The sequence below is a fragment of the Quercus robur genome, chromosome 5, assembly GCF_932294415.1.
Source record: "Quercus robur chromosome 5, dhQueRobu3.1, whole genome shotgun sequence".
NCBI classification, from domain to species: domain Eukaryota; kingdom Viridiplantae; phylum Streptophyta; class Magnoliopsida; order Fagales; family Fagaceae; genus Quercus; species Quercus robur.
The window spans coordinates 9,550,999-9,564,830 of NC_065538.1; the positions used below are offsets into that span (position 1 = coordinate 9,550,999).

The window sequence follows — 13,832 nt, forward strand, 5'->3', positions numbered from 1 at the left end:
ACCATTTCCATGACCGTTCTTAGAATAAGTTCATTAACCATATATTGCCATCATCATCCATATCATTTTCATCTTCAGTTAATTACTATTCTTCATATTAAGATTACACCTATTGCACTTGTAATACTTCCAAGTCAACCAGTTCTAGAGTAACAAAATAATAGACCTTAAAATATCTGGTAGACGTGCTACATTATTCCATTTATTCTATCATGCATTTATGTGATTATTGATATATTTATATATATATATATATATATATTTTGTTGGGATTTAGACACTGTTAAAACTATTATTAACCAGTTTTGAGGCTAAGTTTTTAGTTAGAATAATTATATCTTATTATTTGTTAATGAAATAATCACCAATATTAATAAAGTCAAGCATATAAGGCAGAAATAAAGTAGTACATAATAATATGGCGACCCATGAAAAACCAATGAAATAAAAATTTCACAGTAAAAATCTTGGAGGGGTTTAACCTATACAATCCTAAGGTGAAATAAATCCACCAATTAATTAAAAGTTTTACAATAACCAAATAACACTATTCTTAGTAAAATTAAATTTACCAACCTTACCAAATGCAAGTCCGAGTCCACAGACTTACATAGGTATGGAGATATTGCAATGTGAATCTCTAGTCCACAACTTGAATAATTCACTTGAAGATTTAGATCTATTTCTTATGATAATTGGACTACACCACCAATTTAGATTGTACTCTGAATGATCTCTGTAGAAGCTTTTGAGAGCAGAAAGCACAAAACCTTAGATTTATAAGAGAGGAACTCCAAAATTCTTTTGGATGTGTACTAGGACTTGCTTAAATACATTTGACTTGTTTGCACGAGACCCTAATCACTGAATGGGCTGACTAAACTAAATGAATGTTTCTAAAATCGCGAGTTATGATCTGTGGAAATACAGCTAAATTTGGTAAGATCTAAGCTTCTTGATTGGCCGAGTAGGTGTCAAGCAGAACACTTTTGCACGGAAAACTCAAGCACTTGGGTAGCAATCTTGACAACACTTAAAGGGTTTAAAATTACTAAAACAAGACAGTTTTTGCTCATGATTTGCCAACCTAAAGTTAAAAAAACTAAGAGATATCTATATATAAAATCTTTCATTATAAACATCATTATCATCGATTCTTGGTACTTGGGAAACTTAGAAAGCATACATGCATATATTATCCTTAACATCAAGCACAAGTTAACATGACTAAGAAGAGAGTTCTTCATTAATTTCACCTTTTTTGTCCTTCATCCATGCATGTTGAAAAATGACTAAGTGTACAAAATACTTGTGAATGTTTAGATCCTCAAATACAAATTTTCCAAAACAAGCTTATATTCAAATAATATACGTGCGGAATATGAAATATAAGCAATACCCAAATTAGCAAACTACTCTAAGCCATTAATTTATCACAATCACCAGAAATTAAAAGCTAAGAGTAAGGGAAACAGAGATGAAAACACAAGATAACACCGGCACATGTTATTGAAGAAGAAATCAAAGAACTCGACGAAAAACCTCTCCACCACCCTCTAAGCGGTGAATGATCCACTAGAAAATTAGGTGGGATACATGAATAGCAATAGACTTCCAAGCCTAATCTACCCAATGCACCTAAACCCTCCAAGTTTCTTACTCCAACAAAGTTACGCCGAACCATGTCTTCTGTAACTTTCCGGATCCCGTAATTAGCCCATTGCATCAACTAATATGAATTAGTCCTCTCTTAAACTGCTTCCCAAACGCCAAGAACATTCTCACTACTCTGAATTTGGTGAGGTAAGGATTTGGTTTATGATCCTCTCATGGGTATGACAATGGAGAGGGTAGGAGTAGATGAATTGGAGAATCAAGTATATAAGACTGTGAATAAATCAATCTTCTTTTTCTCTAAGGTTTCTCTCTCTAAATTCTCTGTGGAAGCTCTCTACATTTCGTGGGAATAAGGGTATTTATAGTAGGGTATGAGATGGAATGTGAAAAGTCACTTTTCAACAAAACTAGATGTACTGGCAAGTTACTCGTAATTAGGATGAGCTGTGAGTTCCAGTTGCCAATTATCATACTAGGCTAGACTATACTTTTTGTCCTGTAGTGATCCAGCTGGCCTAACTCTTCATCTTCCTGCATGCTTCACAAGTGTGCTTCATTTTGGCAAGTCACCACTCGCGAGTCAATCTCGAGTCCAGTCATGAGTCACCTTCTTGTTGCACACTCTTGATCAAATCTTTACACTTTCTCACACACAACCCTTATATGATTTCCACCTAAATATAAGATTTCTAAATGCTGAATTACAAGCAAATTTGACACGGAATAAAGTTAACACATAATTGAATAAATTCAACTTTACACATGTAAATCTAAGTCTGTCTATTAATTTAGCAAGAACACCGATCCTAAATTTCCTTCTTTGATACATTATCTTTTTAAATCTTTTGTTATGAAAATCATCATTAATCACCATCTAATCCGAGATAACAATCCTTTAAATTTTTAAGAGTAATATTTCTATTTTATAGTTCTTAAAACCATAATCATCTATTATAAAATATATAGATGGATTGGATTTTGTCACATCAATAACATTTAAATAAACATTAACTATTACTCTATGTATACCTATTTAAATTATTAACCACATGATAACATAATCCATTTATTCCGCAATGAATTCATAAGATTCTAAAAAAACTCTACAGTATGAAATTACCCTAAAAACTTTAAAGAATATTAATCCACCTGATCCCATCTATCAACATTCTCACCCACTGCTGCTAATTTTTGCCAATCCCATCCAACAATCGAAGCACAAAATCAAGCAGCAGTGGATGAGAATTACCAAAGCAACGTATTAATTACTTAGTTAAAAAGAAAGTACTTAAATGGAAAGGAAATAACATCCTCCAAACAGAACTATTTTTGACTGAGACTTCACATCTATTTAGCATGGCCCTACAATACATGTACTAGATTCGAATTCCTTGCCAGCATCGTTGAAAGTTGAAACCCATTTGCACTATAAAACCTTGAAATAAACGTGCCAAAGATACATTAAACGGTTAATATATCTTCTTTTGTCTGCATTTGATAGCTTTTCTCTCAGAAATTATTGTATTGAGAATATTCTGATATTTTCAAAAAGACAAACTAAAATAATGTGTAGGAATAGACAAGTAGTAGTAGAATTGTCGAATCAATAGAATATTAAGCCCTAAAATGTATTCTGGACCTCGCTATTGAGTCGAATTACGAGATCATATCTATAATAATCTCATTGCTTTCATTATTAGAGAGAGTATAATTCGTTTTTTTAGAGAGTTTCAATCTATAGCGTTCAACTATTAGAGACTTTATCAGTTAAGGTAACTAGAACCCACAAGTAGAATTTTTTAATGTAATTATAAGGAATCAACCATCAAAAGAAGTACTCTAACTATGGAGGTAGCAATAATAAATTAAAGAACGTGGCAGCTGTACACCTTTAAACTTGTAAATTTTAATATGTAACATTAATTCAAATTATGATGATCTTAATACTAGTGATGCAAGACAATAATTTAAAAAAAAAAAAGAAAAAAAAAAGCCTATATGGATTGAATGCTTTCTTTTCCCCAATTAAAAAAGTTTTTGGGAACATTTGGAATTATCCACATATATATGACTTATCATTTTTTTAGAGTTTATACCTTTTGTAAGGTTGAATTTAATAAACCATCTTGTTGGTTTTATTCCGTACCAAATTTGCTTGTATTTCAGCAATTAGTAACCCTATATTTAGGTGGGTTTGTTATAAGGGTAGTGAGTGAGATAGAGCGTTGAATGCTCAAGAGTGTGCAAGAAAATAGAGTCTCGTGGCTGGATCTCACGGGTGACTCGCGACTGCAAGCCGCCAGAAGTAGCACACGTGCCAAGCATGTCAGAAGTTGAAGCGTCATGCTAGCTGGCGCACTACAGGACAAAATAGGATAACTGACCGTTCTGTTATCTCGCGGTTGGATCTCGCGATTCGGTCAAGTCGCGAGGCCAAGCCGCAAGCCAGCCCTGTTTTGAAAAATCTGACGTTTCACATTCCATTTTCACCCTAGTATAAATACTCCTTATACCCACGAAAGAATGAGAACTTCTAGAGAGAATTTTGAGAGAGAAACCCTAGAGTAAAACAAGATTGATTCATCCACAATCTTTACATAAGAGACTCTTCAAATTCTTCAACTCTCTTCCTCTCCATTGTTAAATCCTTGAGAGACATTTTACCAAAACCTTTTCTCCCCATATCCATTACTGTGAAAGGGTTGTTTGGTGTTTTGGGAAGCAGTTAGGAAGGAACCAATTTACATTGGTTGATGCTATAGTCAAGTAGCGGAATCCGGGAAATTAGAAAAGAAATAGGTTCGGCGCAACCTCGTTGGAGCAAGAAACTTGGAGGGGTTAGGTACACTGAGTAGATTAGACTTGGAAGGTTTATTGCTATTCATGTATCTCAACTACATTTTCTAATGGATTGTTTACTGTTTGGAGGGCGGCGAAGAGGTTTTATGCTGAGGGCTTCGGTTTCCTCTTCGATAACACATCGTGTGTTATCCTTGTGTTTGCATCTCTCTTCCCTTTATCTTTGCCTTTTATTTTCTGCTGTGGATGTGATTTTAATTGGCTTAGAGTGTTTACCAATTCTGTATTAAGCTTTTATTTCATGTTCCGCACATTAATTGTTTGATATAAAGCTTGAATTGGTAATTTGTAAATTTGGAGTCTAAACGTTCAAGGGTGTTTTTACACTATTTCAACTTTCACCTTTGTTGACCAAAGCATTCATTTAAGACCGAGTTTATTAAAACAAAATATGATAGAAAATTATTAGAATAATCTTAAATTAATAATAAAAGCTTTAAAAAATTTTAAACATTTTGATAATAACTTTTAATTAAAGTAGTTTTAAACTTTTTGAAACTATTACAATAAAAATTATAGTAAATGATTAATTAAGTTAAAATAAATAATTAAATTTCATTTAAATATTTTTTAAAATTTTAATAATTGAATTTCAGTTGAAGTATTTTAAATTTACGAAACTTTTGAAAGAGTATTTCAAACTTTTTGAAAATTTTTAAAAGAAAATGTAGTAATGCAAAAAATAATTTAAATTAAATAATGAAAAAAAATTAATTCTTAAAGTTTTTAATAAAAAATTTTTGATTGAAGTATGCTGATTCTTGTATAATTTTTATTTTTTTTTATTTTAAAGAATTCACTTAGGTTGCATTTTGTTTAGAGGAATCCACATTAACATAGGCATCTAAATTTATAGAAATGCGATACTTAACAATCTGAAGGTCTAAAAATGTAAATATATATATATATATATATATTTTGGTGAAAAAAAAAAAAAAAAAAAAAAAAACATATTCTTCTATAAACGCGTAAAAGAAGGCAACAAAATGATTATATATATAGAATAATAATAACATGATGTGACATAAAATTCTTGTTCTTCTCTATCCAGTGAAATCTACTTCATTCCCTAGTACCTAGTTAGCATTGAGCCAAATTATGGACTGCGCTTGAGAACCGATTTTCACTCAAGAAAAAGTTTCGAGAATTTTTCGGTTCAATATGCAATCATGATTCATGAACTTATGATTTAGACTATACCACCACAACCATTCAATCAGAACCGATTAACTATCAGCTCAAAATCTCGTTATTTCCCAATGCTCTTTCTCAATAAGTCTAAGCTAGAGGGTAAATGGTCTACAATCACATACTTTCATCCCAAAAAAAATGTTTACTTGATCAAGAATCATACATTGCACGTGTGACAAGTAAAGCAAGTCCAACTCTGAAATAACGAAAGAAGCAATACAGCTCTTTGCTACAAACCCTAACTGGGCCACCATGGTACAGCTCTTACATCAAATTCATAACCTCAGTGTACTCAGTACTCACACTTAAAAATCACCCATTTCTCTGTTCTATTCTTTTGATAGTTCCTCTTTCACTTTTGTTTTTTTTGTTTTTTTAGGTGTAATGTGACGTTTTCTAGCTAGTGCTAGACCTAGTGCTGCCTTCTTTATTCTTTTCTTCTTCTTTTTTCTTTTTCTTCTTCTTCTTCTTCTTCTTCTTCTTCTTCTTCTTCTCTCTCTCTCTCTCTCTCTCTCTCTCTCTCTCTCTCTCTCTCTCTCTCTCTCTCTCTCTCTCTCTCTCTCTGATCTTTTTCCTCTTTTTAAACCTATTCCCCAGTAGTACTGCTTTTAGAGAGAAACATGAGAAATCACTCATGCTGCAACAAGCAAAAGGTTAAGAGAGGACTATGGTCACCAGAGGAAGATGAGAAACTCATCAACTACATTACAGCCTACGGCCATGGTTGCTGGAGCTCTCTCCCAAAACTTGCTGGTAACGTTCTCTCTCTCTCTCAATTGCACTAGATTTCATATATTCCTACTATCGTTTCTCAAATTTGCTTTGTTCTTCTTTTTGTCCTTTTTCTTGTACGGTTCTATGAAGCAGGCTTGAAGAGATGTGGAAAGAGCTGTAGACTAAGATGGTTAAATTATCTCAAACCTGACTTAAAACGTGGGAGCTTCTCTCCCCAAGAAGCTGCCTTCATCATTGAACTCCAGGGCATTCTAGGAAACAAGTACCTTCTTCTTCTTCTTCTTCAAATTATCTCAAACCTGACTTAAAACGTGGGAGCTTCTCTCCCCAAGAAGCTGCCTTCATCATTGAACTCCAAGGCATTCTAGGAAACAAGTACCTTCTTCTTCTTATTCTTCAAAAGTGCTTATATTATTACAAATTCAAAAAATAAAAAAATAACAGTGAAAATTAAATATCATGAGTGACATATTAACAACATAATAAATGATTTTTTTTATTTACTTTTATTTTATTTTATTTAATACATGATACTCAGTTTGTAAGTAAATCTTATCAAATAAAATTTATAATATTTCTATCATTACTCTTTTTACTCTTCTTATTATCAATATTATCCTTATCATGTATATCATTTTTTTTTTCATGCAAGAGGGACCTTTTTCTTTCTTGGACAGGTGGGATCAGATAGCCAAACAACTACCAGGAAGAACAGATAATGAGGTTAAGAACTTTTGGAATTCAAGCATTAAGAAGAAGTTGATTTCTCATAATGTTCATGCCATAACCACCTCTCCTGATATGCACTATAATGGTAACTCTGAGGAAAGTTTTTTCTCTCTAAACGCAAACCCTAATTGGATAATAAGCTCTCAACAAGACCAGCTATACCTTCCCACTCCAACCCCAATGTTGCATGGCTTTGATCATGGTGATCTTAAATTAGACCAAACCAATTATGGTGCCAATTTGGTTCAATTTCCAACCCCGCCCCCAATGGCACCACCATCGAATTCTTTTTTTTATGATCCACTATGGTCATTGGCTATCAACCTCATGAACAATTTGATCCTAATCAAGAACTTCAAAATTTCAGCACTAGTGGAGCAACACAGCATTATATCGGTGATAAACTTATTGGTCCAAGTATCACAGCACCGCATAATGATGAGGATACCTTAACATCCATGATTCCAAAACCTTGTGAGAATATTAGTGGTAATTGTTGTGGCACGCCTTACTTATGTGCTTCATAAAACCTTAACCCACTTGCTAGTCTCCCATATTTTCCAGCTAGTTTTAATTATCCACATGATCCACACGTGCCTAACAATCATATGGAGTACATGGATATGCTATCATGTCATCATCGTCCTTAATACAATTTGTCACAAACCCTAATCTTCCTTCAATTTGGGAGACTTAGACATGGTACTCTGTTGGACTTAGGTTCTCTCTATTAATTGATGGACCTAGATACAATACATTTATTTCTTGTTATGTGCACAAGACATAAGAGAGCCTTCTTTGGGAAACCTAAATGTTTCTAGTTAAAGTGAGTAACGCAGGCTGAAGTTCAAAAAATATGTGTAGATTATTCATGTTTGTCAGCTTAATTAATAAATTTTATGAATTCCTACTTCCTGGTGCCTAGCAAAGTTGAAAGTACTGCTCTATATTTTTGTACCGGTTCTTTTGTGGACACATGCATAGTAGTTGTCTACACACTTTAGCACAATTTATACATTTGTTAATATGTGATGAGATTACATCACTTTACAGATAAATTCACCACTGATATTTAGTGAAAAGTGTCCAATAACTATTTGTCATGTGTCTAAGTTGTGTCAAAGTGTGTGGCTTAGACTTTTTATATTTGTACACTCTCTTCATCCCAAAATAAGTGAGAGTTAGAAATTTAGCAAAAAAGGAAAAAGTGAGAGTTTGTAAATGATACATTCTTTAATAAAATAAAATAATGAAATTATGTTCTTAAGAAGGATTCATGTTTCAACAAACAGGTTTAAACTTTATACTTAAGAAAATTCGAAATGGATATAATTTTTTTTATAAAGAAAGTCCCATATATTTTGTAAATTGTGCCAAAAAAAAAAATCCACTATATATATTTTTGGGACGGAAAAAGTCACTTGATGTACCTTAGTACCTGGTTTCATCGTTATTTTCCAATTCCAAGTGAGAGGGCCACTCTCTTTCTCTCTTTTTCATCATTATTGAAAGCATATAGACAAATAAATCATCTGATCATGGAGGAAAGTTAGAGACAATAATTAATTCTTTAATCGTCAATTCTCAGAGATTTGTCAATCATATGGTTTCCTATAAATAGTACTTTTGTTAATTTTGAGGGATCAACATGTATCCATGCATGTTTATACATTTGTATTCATGAGGAACATAATAATAATAATAATAATAATAATAATAATAATAATAATAATAATATAGTAAATATGAGAAGAAGTAATACGAGAGGAGGAAAATTAAAATAATAAAATGGTAACAATGACAACAACAACAACAATAATAAGAGGAAGAAGAAAAAGAAGAAGAGTATAATTGGTTAGTTTAGCAAGGGGTGTATAGGAATTGGGTTAATTTGAGGTATTTCTCAAACTCAAACCACCCAAGCTAACCTCCTTGAGTTGAGAAATTAACAACCCAACCTAACTCATAAAGATTGGGTTAGGCTGAGTTTGGAACGATTTTGTGAGGCCTAATAAAAAAAAATGGTGTGCATTCAATTATCCAAGCTCCTTATATAATAAATTATTTTAATTTACACAATAGGGTTTTACTAACATAATGATCTTTGTTAGATTTCAAGTACTTAGGAACTAATGTATTAGAACTCTAATTTGTATTGTTGGCAAACCATGATCAAAACAGTTTTTATAGTCTTGTTTAGACTTGCTCAAAGTTTATGTGTTTTATGTAAAGTTGGAATCGAGTTACTGCAGAAATTATAATATGATTCTGCCTGGCTCGATCGATTGAGAATTAGACTCGATCAGTCGAAATTCGGGCATAACGTTTTTCTACAGAATTTTCCAACTCAACCCTAAGCCCATATGACGTGCAGGGTTTTATGTTTTGCCCTAGGTATAAAAGGGTAAACCATAGCCACGTTTTAGGTTGCTCCTTTTGCTGTGTGTGTGTGAATCTTTTGTGAGATCTAAAGGTATTTGCCTTCACACATACTTAGGATTATCAAGAAGGAGAATTCGATTCAAGAACTTGATGATCATTCAATTGCTGCAATAAAAGCTTAAAGATACACAAGCAGGAGTGCTTGTACTTGCTGGAGAATCCAAAAAAGAAGGAGTCCGTGGTCTCAGACCTTGCATGTGGTCGTGTAAGTAAGTTTTCTACTGGTGGGTAGTAATAAGATGTTAGTGGTCTAAGTCACTATTGTAAAACTTCGATTCTTTCATAGTGGATTCAAGTTTACCTTGAGAATAACTAGGTTAAATCCTCCTCAGGTTTTTACCGGTTTGGTTTCCTAATTCATCATATCTTTGTGTTCTTTATTTTCCGCACTTTACATTGATATGATTATATGATTATGTGTTAACCTAGATCTGAAATTTGGACTAAGTAATCACTTGGCTAATAAACTAGGTTAATCCAATTGTGTTTTAAGGGGTCTAAAAACAAACAAATGGTATCAGAGCGAGTTGCTCTTTTGTTGTAGATCTTTTGATCTCTGAGCTGATCCTTGTCCCATGTTGTCATGGAATATGGACACTCTCTGGTTATTCCTCCTCACTTTGATGAGAATAATTATGCTTATTGGAAAGTAAGAATAAAAGCATTCCTGAAATCTATTAATGAGAGAGTTTGGAACTCCGTAGAATATGAATGGGAGAAGCCCACTACTCTTGTGAGTGAGTGGCAAACTTCTCAGAAAGAAACAACCGTTTTTAATAGCAAAACTATGAATGTTATTTTTAATACTGTTTCTATAGAGGAATTTAAGAGAATCTCTAATGTTGAGATTGCTCACACTGCTTGGAATATCCTCTAAACTGTGCATGAAGGCACAAAGGCAGTTAATCAATAAGTTACAGCAATTAACAACTAGATTTGAAAGCATTACGATATTTGATGATGAATCTTTTGATGAATTCTATGCTAAACTTAATGATATTGTTAATTCTGCATATAACTTGGGTGAAATCTATGATCAACCTAAAATTGTTAGGAAGATTCTTAGATCTTTTACTGAAAATTTTAGACCCAAGGTGACTGCCATCACTGAGAGCAAGGATGTGGACTCCATCCCTGTTGATGAACTTGTAGGATCTCTTCAATCCTATGAGTTGGACCTACCTAAGACTAGCAAATCCAAATCAGTGGCTCTTAAGTTAGTTGATGTTGGTAGATTTGATGATGAGCTCTCTGCTACGTAGATTACTTACCTTGTCAAGAACTTAAGGAATTTCCTTAGAAACAATAACAGAATGGCAAGAGATAAGAACACTGCTGAACCTAGAAACTTTAGGAAGAATGATCCCGCTAAGGTTAACAACACTGATAAACCTAGAGAAAAAGTAGGGCAATCTTCTAATAATTCTATGGGTCTTCAGTGTTTTGGATGTCAAGGTTATAGTCACATGAAATTTGAATGTCCTACTTACTTGAAGTCTAAGGGTAAGGCTATGGCTATAACCCTTAGTGATGGTGAAGTTTCTGATGATGAGTCTAGGTGTGACGAGGATGGAAACTTCATTACTTTCACTGTTACTGCTGTAGTTAATGAAAGTGTATCTGCTGAAGAGAACCCTTCTGATAGGGAACTCTCTGAGGATGCAAATCTTCAAGAAGCCTACAATAAACTTTGCAAAGTTGCTGCAAAAGATGCTATGAATGTTGAATTCGGCTTGAAGAAAATTACATCTCTTGAGCTTGATAAGAAAAATTTGCTTGTTAAATTGTTTGATGCTACTGAACTTTTGAATAATGTGAAGACTGAGAACATGCTTTTGCTTGATAAAGTTAAGAATTTGGAACATGAGCTTTCTGTTGCTAGAGAACAATCTAATAGGTCTGTTAGTTCCAAAATTGATCATATGCTTAGTGTTCAAAAGTCTCCTTCTGACAAAACTGGGTTAGGTTTTGTAGAAAGCATCAATATGTCTGCACCCAATTCCACTATCTTTGTTCCTTCATCTTCTTCTAAACCCCTGTGAGTGAGGTTGTGAGTGAGGTTGTCAAACCCTTAGAAGTTACACCTCCTAGGAAGATTAGGGTTGATCTGAAAGAGTCTAAACCTAAGCAGCCAACCCTTTCTAAGGACAATTCACATGATAAGCCTGCATGGGTTTGTTATTTTTGTGGAAAGGCTAGACACGTTCATCCAAATTGTTACAAGCTGCAAGCTGCTAAGAGTGCAAACAAACCAAAAGTACTTGTGCCTCAAGCACAAGATCCTATGGTATTCATTGGTGAATTGATAAAGGCTCTAAACCTTTATTCCAATCTTGGAGTTGGAAATTATTCCCATGTGAATAAGAACTCCAATACTTGTGATGCATCTAAAAAGTTTTGGATGCAAAAGGCTCAATCTAATTGAGTCGTTCTGACATGGTCTTTGTGCTTCATTGTTATTCTTTGTGACCATTGTTCTTTGGTTTTTGTTTTCTCTGTTTCTAGGATTTGCATTGCATAACATTCATGCATTTCATTCTAGGTTGTTTTTGTTTATCTTTTTCAAATAAATAAATAAATAATGGAAGCAAATTGTGTTTTACACTATTTTCTTGGTTTTTCAAAACAAGGTTGGTCAATTTATTTTCACATAACATGTCTTTTGTACTTTGTTTAGCTTTGATGAGCTTACTTTTTGTACTCTACTAGTTGAAGTTTTGTAGTGCATGTTGTGTGGAAAAGATGTTTATGGTTTGATCACTTTGTCTTGATCTTGAAGTCACATGTCTTTGACTGTTGGACTTGAACCTTTAGAGAAAGGCATAAATAACCATCTCACCACTATTCACTAGCCAATCATGAACACCTTAATGCATATTGTATGATTTTATGCTCGAGAAAATGTAGCACATGCACAAAAAGATCATAAGGTGTAACCTCGGTTTAAAATGTTAAAATTGGTGTGTACATTATTGGACTTAAAGCTAAATTAAATAATTGCTAAAATTGGTGTGTACATTATCCTGGCTATTATAATAAGTTTCTAAATAATTTAAAATTTGTGTGTATAATATAAGGCAAAATCAAGAAACTTACATGATTGCAAACTTATGATCTAGGAAATGTGGAAGTTATATGATGTAACTCTTTTGGTAATAGTCTCTTTCAAATTCTATATGATGAATTTTGTAGAATTTGTGTTTAATTGCTATACACATATCACCTCACATGTATCTCAAGTTTTTACTAGTTGCACACACTACACAAGTTACTCTTTGCTAAACATTGTACATTTTATTGTGTGTGTCTTTAGTCTGACCAACCAAGTTTGCAAATACTTTGAGTTTTTATGCAAAACAAGTTTGATGCTTGAGAATTTATGGAAAATGTTTGAAAATCTTAATTTTGGGAAACTGGGTTTAAAACAGTTGTTTTTGAAATACATTTCATCACATACTCATGCATTTTGTTCATCTATTTCAATGCTTTGAAGTGTTTCTAAAATGTGTCTTTGTTATTTTCAAAAACTGTGTCTTCTCAAAAATTTTGTGAGCTTCTATCCTCTTCAATTGATCCAATTTGTTTTTTTGATCAATCGAAAGTGTTTTAAAATTTTTAAGGAAGCCTCTGTCTGCTTCGATTGATCCAATCTGTTTTTCGATCAATCGAAATTGTTTTAAGATTTTTAAAGAAACATATGTCTGTTTTGATCAATCGAAACTCGTGAATCAGGTTTTTTAAAAAATCATATTTGACTTGTTCAAATTACTTTTCAAAAGGGATTTTCAAACTTTTTCTCGCTCTCCAAATTGGACAAGGCTAGCCCACAAATATTTTGTCATTTTCCTCTGGAGTTTTTGCAAGGTTTTCCTCTCTATAAGCCGGTAAGTCCATTATGCCCTTCATTTTGCATTTTATTTCATGTTTTCATGCATTTCATTGGGTATTTTCGGCACTTTTCAAATTGGGTTTTTTGTTGATTCAAGCCACTTTTTCTGAAATTGATCATTGGGTTTTGTTCCTATAATGATATAATCATGATCTATGATGCTTAATTTGATCAATTTGGTGTTTTGTGAGAAATTGAAAATTCTAGGGCTTGTATTTATCCGAATTTGGTGATTTTGTTCAAATTGATTTCAATTGATGAAATTGGCTTGTTAAATTGATGTAATTGATCATTATTTTATGTAATCTATCTTGTGTATTGATCAATTGGTCAATTTTTTACAAATTGCACAAGTGATTTTTCAAATTTT

The 13,832-nt window shown here is 32.9% G+C and overlaps 1 pseudogene; it reads left to right on the forward strand.

Moving 5' to 3' along the window:
* Positions 1 to 6,287: 6,287 nt before the first annotated feature.
* LOC126727763 (transcription factor MYB26-like) lies at positions 6,288 to 7,781 on the forward strand (annotated as a pseudogene).
* Positions 7,782 to 13,832: the final 6,051 nt, after the last annotated feature.